Below are 9,387 nucleotides of genomic sequence, written 5' to 3'. Positions count from 1 at the left end.
ATTGTTCAAATTTTCAACTATTGGGTATGGTCCTTTTCAGAAAGAAGTAAAATCTCTTGTTTCTCCTATTTTATCCGTTGGGTTGAATACTAGCATTTCTTCTCGAACTTTGTAGCGTGGTTCATACTTACTGCAGTCATAATAGATCTTTTGGTGTTCTTGTTGGACATTTATGAATTTTCGCGTCAACTGATGCGTTTTCTGTAGTGTTTGTTTCTTTGGTGTTGCTTGGTCTTGCATATATGGTGTTGCTTGGTGTTGAAAAAATAGTCGCTTGGTGTTGCTTATATTGCGATCTGTGATGTGCTCTAGATGCAGTTTATAGATAGTGATAGTGCAAAAAACACAGTATCACATATGCTGGGCTGTTTTTTGTTACAATTTAGATTGATGAACGATAGTCCGTCATAGCTTAGGGTAGAATTTTGGTCCACTCATGTTGATATTGGCCTAAATATTTTAGGAGGCTTTCTTCTATTGTTTGGTTTGTTCTTTCAATCCTTGGGTTCCCTTGCGGTTGGTTGTTTGCTGTTGATGTCATCTGAAACCCTAAATCATTGCAAGCACTAAAAAAACTTTTGGACACAAAGTTTGACCTTTGATCACCGTGTAGTCTAACTGGACAGCTGAGTCCCACTTCCCTATCCGGCAGTGGTCAAAAAACGCTCTTGCCAGGGTTTTTGACTCTTGATTCGGAAAAATAAAGGATCAAAGATAAGCAAAATGTACTTGTTCCTCTAAGACTCAGGAAGTGGACCTACTCACCAAAATTGATGACTATATTTCTTTTTTGTGATTGAATATTGATGTTTCCGCTTAGTGCCTTTCCTTCTTAGGCACACATCACGGCTTTCTATCCAATTTTTTATATGTTTTCTCGTACACGGCCAATAAAATCTTTCGCAAGCCCTTTGGTATGTTTTCTCAATCCCAAAGGGACCTCTGCTAAGAGAATTGTGCAACAGCTCAAGATCGTTGGACACCACTCTGTCCCTTGATGTAGCATTTGGTAAACAGGTACAAAGTTAAGTTCTGTTTCGTGTTTTTAATGCAAATCTCTTCTATGGGACCGAAATTTGTATATTGATTACAGGATTTCCATAACTGCTTTGATACTTCATTTTTCATTTGACGTCGATCCTGTCTTTTTTGCTAATTACCTAGGAGTATATTTCTCTGGTTACTTAAACACTTTGGTGTGTATCTTGCATTTTTACTCTCTGCAGTTTTTGCATTAGCGTTAACAAATGCTGTTTGTTTTCCATCTTCTGTTTTTATGTAGGACAGACAGTGAGCTTTTGGGATTTCTTCCCTGCTCCCTTCTTGACGTCAATATCAAATTGCATTAGTTTTTTATCCATCTCCAGACCAGACCCTCTGGTTCTTAAAAATTATGTATTAGGACAAAAAACCTGTGGTCCGTTGTAAATGAAAAGTGCTGCCCGAGTATTATTTTTTTGAAGTGTTGCTTAAATTGAATAATTGCAAATTATTCCGGCCTAGTTCCTGAAAGATTTCGTTGACTTTTACTCAGAATTTGGCTAGCATATTCGATAACTCTATCTTCAATTCCTTGTTTTTGGGTAAGAATTGCCCCAATGCCTGTCAACAAAGCACCCGTAGTTAATGTATAAGGACCCCTAGCGTTTACATATCCTTAAACTGGGGCCTCCAAGAGCTTCATTTTTAAACTCGGTTACTGCAATTTTGCACTCTGTACTCCATTTAAATAATTTAAATTTATTTATTTACCTGTAGAGAAGTTCTGCTGTTATTGCGAAACCAGGAATAAAATTTCGATTATAGCCCATCAGGCTTAGAAAGGCCCTTACGTATTTCAGATAGGATGGTTGCCTGCTTCTCTCTACCGCTCTTGCTTTCTTTGTGACGACTCCGACTCAACCCTTGTATATAATATGTCACAAAAAAGTGACCAGCCCTTGGAAAAAATTAATATTTAGTCCTTAAATTTTCAAGTCATTCTCCGCTAGACGTTGGAAAACCTGCTCAAAACGATTAAGATTCCCTTCGAATTTTCTCCTGAGAACGATAATGTTGTCTAGAAACATTACGGCCACTTCATAAGAGAGGCCTGCAAAAATAATTTCTGTTAGGTTCTGGACTACTGTTGGCGCAGAAGCTAGTCCCATTGGCAGCCTTTTCCACTTATATAGGCCCAGAGGTGTTATAGAAATTGTTAGGTTTTGATTCTCTTCTTCCAGCGCCATTTGAAAATATCCCGACAAAAGGTCGAAGTTCGAGATGTACAGTTTCCTCCAGCAGTGAATCAATAATCTCATTGATTCGCGTAAAGTTCAGCATGTTTTTTTGTTTGTGTGCTCACAATTAGATAGTCTAAAACCGAGCGATAGGTTTATCTTTTTGTTACCTGTAATGATGGTTCTGCTCAATCGGAATGTGTTGGTTCAACTACTGCATCTTGTTCCAAGTTTTCAACAATTTTTTGCATAGATTTTCTAATCTCAAGGCTCATGCTGCCCTCTTAACGTCTAAATTGCAAAGCATTCATTTTCAATTCTTTTTTATGAAAATGTTTGTCGCAAAATCCCATATAGTTTAAACTTCGCGAAAATATTATCTCGTCTTTTGCGCAAAGTAACCTTACTTTTATCATTTCCTCAGAAAACAACATCATTGAACTTGCTTGTCAAAATGAAACTCACATGCTTGTCAAAATCAATGTCATCCCTAGATTTGGTATTTTTGTCAGGGTTGTTTTGTTGTATTCTCTGTGTTTTTTAAATTTTTTCCGCACATGCAATTCTCTCAATTTTGTAAACTTTCTTATGCTCTAATGTTCGGTTCAGGATTTTAACCCATACGACATTGTCATGTCCTTTAGGAGTGTCGCCATTAAAAAATATGATTTGTCTTCAACCTATTTTATGGGTTCGAATATAATTCAGTATGTTGTGTTTTGTTAACTTCTTTATCTTCAATATTGCATTTGTTGAAACCTTAGTAGCGACGAGGTTAATCGTGATCATTTGCAGTAATTAAAACAGATTTAATTATTTTGTTCTGATGAAAACAATTGTAATGATTTCCAAATTTTTCAGCCAATTAGTTCGTTTTTTCTTGATTTTGAAGTACAGTCAAAAATGTATGAGACTTCCAGAGGTAAGTTTTTGAAGTCGAACATGAATAGCTGTTGACCGTTTTACAGGCATTTTCCCATTTTTGGCAGCAATTATGTTTTTTGCACACACTGATCTGGCTCAGTTCTCCCAGTTGCTGTTAGAGTGTTTTGCTTAAAAATCAACACTACCTCCACTATCAACTAAGGCCAATTTCAATTTTTTTTTTCTAGTTATATTTGCAAAGAATGCCTCCACTGTGCTGTTTCTACCATGCGATTTTTACCGCTGAAAATGAAGCCCCGCCATCTTCAATTAGTTCTCTTAATATGTGGACAATTTCGTTTGATATTATTTGGACTCCCATATTCAAAACAATTTTTGCATTCCTTAGATGCATGATTTCGCTTACCTCAACGGTATTTCTTTCCCGAAAGTCAACGCTGTTTTTGAATGCTCTGCAAAATTCTTGTGCGACTGATCTCGGCTTCTGTTCTTGCGTCCTGGTGTTGGCGATCTCACTCTGCTGTCTTAACTGGTTCGTCTATTATCAGTGCTGCCTCTGGTATAGCTGTTTTAAATACTATTTCTATCTCCAGTTTCAATTGAACTTCGCTCACTTTTGCGCAGAAACTCTTTTGGCTTCGCTCCATGCGATGAAAACTTTTGTTTATCTTGCCTGTTACTTTGAATAGTGTGAAATGCTCACACTGAATCAATAATCGAATTAATTTTTTTATCTGACTGGATATCAGAAACCCGCGGATATCAGATTCCAGTTCACAACCCCTCCTTCAAGTTTTAACGTTCAGACGTCAAACTTCAGTGAAAAATTGAACTTCAAACAAAAAACAGATTTCTCTTGGAAATCCGTGCCACGCTCAGCTAACTAAAGATATGAAATGATTGCGCACGGCCGGCTGCCATAGATTTCTTTGGATCACAACGCTCAGTATTATTGGGTGAAGATATTCTATTTAATTCTGATCTCTGTTGCCACTATAGCAGCCGCCTGTGCGCAATATTTTTTATCTTTTGTAACTTGAGATTGGCACTTGTTAATTTATCTCAAACGAAGTTGGTTTTGTTTATATTAGTCCTGTCGGTCTCTTTTATGCGAATTAGCGCTTGACCGATTTTTTGTCTGAGCCTTTTGACTTTTCGTCCTCAAAAACGTGATAAATAGATAGCACCCAGCGCGCATTAAGTGCTCTTAGAGTTCTTCAGCTCTGTTTTAGCTCAAACTGTTTTGGGAGAATTATACTTATGGTTTGAAGAGCTGAAGAGAGGTTGAAGACACCCCCACTTTTGACCCCCCGCCACTATTGACTCGACCCCCCCCAAGCGCGCTGTCCGCCCATCCCACTGTTGCCCACCACCTACCACTCTATCGGCCCTCCCGGTTAACCCAACCAACAACTGATCGCTAAAAACCCACAAATTTATACCGATTTTCACAACTTTTTTCAAGTTTCTTGAAAATTTTTGCCAATTTTCAAATTTTTTCAGCCCTAGGTGTCATGAAACCTCCTCTAGAATTTTACAATAGGTAACTGCATAGTTTCTAGTGGTCTTGGATTGATTTCAACCTTTTAACATTATCAGTTTCATTTTTTTGCCAAAACGTGCAAATCTTTTCAATTTTTTTGATGATTATTTTTTCATTATTCACGTTTCTCCAGACGCAGGGCTACAAGCCCTTCTTAGGGATTAAATCATAAGTCACTGAAATTTTTTTTTTTTTGGGCAAGGAATATTTTTAAACTTTCTAATATCACAAATTTTAGCTATTTCTTTGATAAAGCTTTCATTTTTTTTCAAGTTTTTTTGAAAATTTTTGTCGGTTTGGGATTGTAAAGCCTCCGGAGTCAAGGAAACTCCCCAAAGGCTTGAAATTAAGTTTTTGTTTATTTTCTAAAGGCAATGGATTAATTTTCAAGACTTCAACACCACGAATTCAAGCATTTTTTTTTACGAAACATGCAAATTTTTTCGTTTTCTTGACATTTATTTTCCATTTTTCAAGTTTTTACAGACCCAAGGGTCAGAAAACCTTCTTATGGGTTTAATGATAAGTCACTTAAAAAATTTCATTAGCAATAGATGAGTTTTAAACTTTTTAATATCACATATTTTAGAATTTTCTTTATAACATATTCAATTTTTTTTTCTTCAACATCTTCAAAGTTTTATAAAATATTTTTTGTCGGTTTTAGGTTTTTTTCAGCCTCAAGTGAGTGCCAAAACACCTCCTCTAGGTCTTGACAATAGGTTTTTGTATAGTTTCTAAATGTAGTGGAATGTTTTTCAAGATTTCAACGCGGCAAATTTTAGCAATTTGTTTTTTAATTTTGCAATTTTTCAATTTTTTTTTGACATTTATTGTCATTATTCATGTTTTTCATAAAAACTTTAGAGAAAATCTCTGTTAGGTTTTGATAAGATTTTACTGGAAAATGTTTTTTGGCCATGGCTTAGTTTTTAACTTTTGTTATCACAAATTTTAGCAATTTTTTAGGCAACTGGCATTTTTTTAAAAGTTTTTTGAAGTTTTTTGTCATTTTTCTCCAGCCTCAAGAGCCGCATAACGTCCTCTAGAGTTTCATTAGAGGTTACTGCATAGCTTCTAGATGTAATGGAATGTTTTTCAACATTCTTCAGCATTTTTTAAAAATTGTTTGCAACTTCAAGTTTTTTGGATGAGTTTGAATTTTTTATCATTTTTCCGGCACCAGGGTCCTAGGGATCTCCTCCAAGTTTTGATGATGAGCTGTTGCATGTCAATGAAATGGTTATCAAAACTTTAATGACTCCAGATTTGGGAATTTTTTTTATAGAATTTAAGAGTTTTTCAAATTTCCGGAAGGTTTTTATGTTCAGAGTGTATGCATCTTTATAAGCCATTGAAACTGTTTAAAGCTTGAAATAGGAAAGCTGGATAGTCTCTTGAGACAATCAAATGGTTTTGAAGATTTCATTATCTTGAACCAGAGCAAGATTTTGTAAAAGTTTGCTATTGTTTTCAGAATTTTAGAGTTTTTTTTGTCTTTTTCCGAGTTTAACGATTGTCACTGGCCAATGAAGCTTTTCAAGTCTTGCAGATGGGATTACTTGACATAACTTCAGAGACAATTCATAGTTTTGAACTTTTTCATTGCAAAATCTGGAAGCTTTGCAAAATTTCAAATCATTTATTTGATTTATCTACTAATGAACGAGGCTAGAAAACTAAAAATTAAAGAGTCGAATCGAGCTAAAGCTAGCCTCACTAAACCGTGGCTAGCTAATGACGAAGCCGACCCCTTTTCGGTCATTTGAGAGCAATTCGCCATTCGGTAGTTGGTTATGTTATGTTTCGAAATTCAAAGTTTGAGGTTAATTGATAAGTAGATTGATGTAGAAGAAAACTTGGTTTAAATAAATGAAGGTTCAATAGAGTGGTTCGCTCTGATGGTAATTTTGTTGGTAAGGGAATAAATTTAATCACGTTCGTCAGTACCCAATATCGGTTCTATCATCGTGGTAATTCAACCATGGCAACAAAGATATAATAGTTTCGCTGATATTGCTCGAAGCCCGAGCTTTGTCTTATCAATTGTCCATTTTGTTTTCTTTACACCTATCGAGTTTGTATCAGCCATAAATCAGATTGTAAATTAAACCTAAAACTAAATCTTTGACTGGGAAACTAAGGGTTTTTAGTACACCTTTTTTATATACGTTTGACAGTCATACTATGAATGCTGTTAACTTTTCTGAGAAAGACTTTTCTGAAAAGAATTTAATCGTTATTTGCTGTCACGAATGCTATAGGAGACATGTTCGCCTGGATAGTTTGAGTAAACTCTGAACGTTGTTGGTTAAAAGCTCTAAATTATTATCAAGTTCTATTCAACTTTCATTTTGAGTTTTTCTCAACTCAGTCAATTTTCACCATCCCGGTGATATAATTTGAGGCCTCTGATTCTCAATTCAGATGATACGGTGTGATATTACTGATATAAAATTGGAATAGCCTGCGATGTAACAACCATCGCTAAGACGAAAACCAACCGACGTTATTACAAAACTGTATCAAAATATCGAATCCTTTGCTTGGATCTATTCTGTTTTGGCCCCCCAGCTTAGTGGGCTTATAATTTTTAAGCCCTAAGGCGCACGTGCTATTCTTTTGCATAGTAACGTGCTATATAATAACATATAATTAAACGAGGGGCGTAAAAAAACACTAGGTGCGAAACAGAATATATCCCTTTGCTTTAAGTTTTTTCGATTCCTTTTTGGCTTGATAAGTAGTTTTTAACGATTTCTGGAAATTGCAGTGATTTCCAATGAATTTTACCACACGGTTGTTATTGCCACCGAGAGGTTATCAAACTCTGATGGGAAACCGAGGTGTTATGATAACTTCGGGGGCGATAACAACCGTGTGGTAGTTTTTTTAATCAACCCCTGTCTCGATCATTTCAAAATTGAAAACAGTTTTTTGTTTTTTTTTTAATTTTTGTGGACAAATAAATTTTCAAAGGTAAGTGATATTTCTTCGGCTCTGTTGTTTGTTTTGTCCTTCTGTGCCAACCCAACCCACCCCCCCCCCCCCCCCCACACACACACACACACACACACACACACACACAAACATATATACACACGCTCCCACGCACACGCACACACCAATGCACACACTCGCTCACACATGCACACACAAAAACACTCACAGACACACGCACGCACACACACGCACGCACACACGTACACATAACAACCTGCATGCACATGCACTCACAGACGTACACGCACGCACACATGCACACACACAAACACACACACACACGCAAAAACACACATACTGAACACCACACACTCATCACTTACAGATACGCACCACACGCACACCACACACAACAAACACCACATACACATAGACACATGCTTATACACTCAAACACACTTACACACACACAAACATACACACCCACACGCAGACGCATGTACCCACACCACACACACACACACACACCACGCACACACAACACACACACATCACAAATACACACACACCGCAAACACACACCACTCACACACACACACACCAAACACACACGACACACACACCACCCACAACACACACTACACATGTTTTTTAGACTACAATTTTATCAAAGTGTTTCCATCATTAGACCACAAGGTTATAGCCATTCTTTTATCGCCACTGTTAACTTAGTAACAGTGGCAAAAAATGAGCGATAAACTCGTAGTCTAATGCTGAAGTTCTTTTCCAATGTCGATCGGGCATTAAAATTTAGTACACTGGAAGTTTATTCAACTGCTATTATCGCAACAGGTATTGATTAAAGGATATTACCACACGGTTTTTGTCGCCACCAAGAAGTTATCAAACTCCGAGGCAAAGCCGATGTGTTATGATAACTTCGAGGGCGATAACAACCGTGTGGTATTTTTTTTAATCAACACCTGTTGCGATCATTTCACAATTGAACACAGCTTTTTCTGGTTTTTCATTTGTATCTTTTGCGGACAATTAGATTTTCAATAGTAAAAGTTATTTCTTCGGATCTGTTCTTCGTTTTGTCCTCATGCGCTCCCCCCACCTCAAACACACACACAGAGACATATGCACGCACTCACGCACAAACAAACGTACACGCCCAAACACTCACAGACACACACGCAAACGCAGACACACAGAAAAACACACCCACCCACACACACACACACACACAAGTACACAAGACACCATACATACACACATGCACTCATAAACACACAAACAGACACACCAATACACTTACACACACACAAACACCAAACCACCTTCACGCCCGCACACACGTACACGCACGCACATATACACACACATGCACATAACGAACACCACACACTCTCACCACTTACAGATACACACAACACGCACACACACACAAACACACGCTCCCACGCACACGCACACACCAATGCACACACTCGCTCACACATGCACACACAAAAACACTCACAGACACACGCACGCACACACACGCACGCACACACGTACACATAACAACCTGCATGCACATGCACTCACAGACGTACACGCACGCACACATGCACACACACAAACACACACACACACGCAAAAACACACATACTGAACACACGCAAAAACACACATTTTTTTAAATCAACACCTGTTGCAATCATTTCACAATTGAACACAGCTTTTTCTGGTTTTCCATTTGTATCTTTTGCGGACAATTAGATTTTCAATAGTAAAAGTTATTTCTTCGGA

This window comes from Convolutriloba macropyga, chromosome 8 (assembly GCF_964194025.1).
Source record: "Convolutriloba macropyga chromosome 8, txConMacr16.3, whole genome shotgun sequence".
Taxonomy (NCBI): domain Eukaryota; kingdom Metazoa; phylum Xenacoelomorpha; order Acoela; family Convolutidae; genus Convolutriloba; species Convolutriloba macropyga.
The sequence above is the reverse complement of the archived record's forward strand: the minus strand, read 5'-3'. Positions refer to the sequence as shown.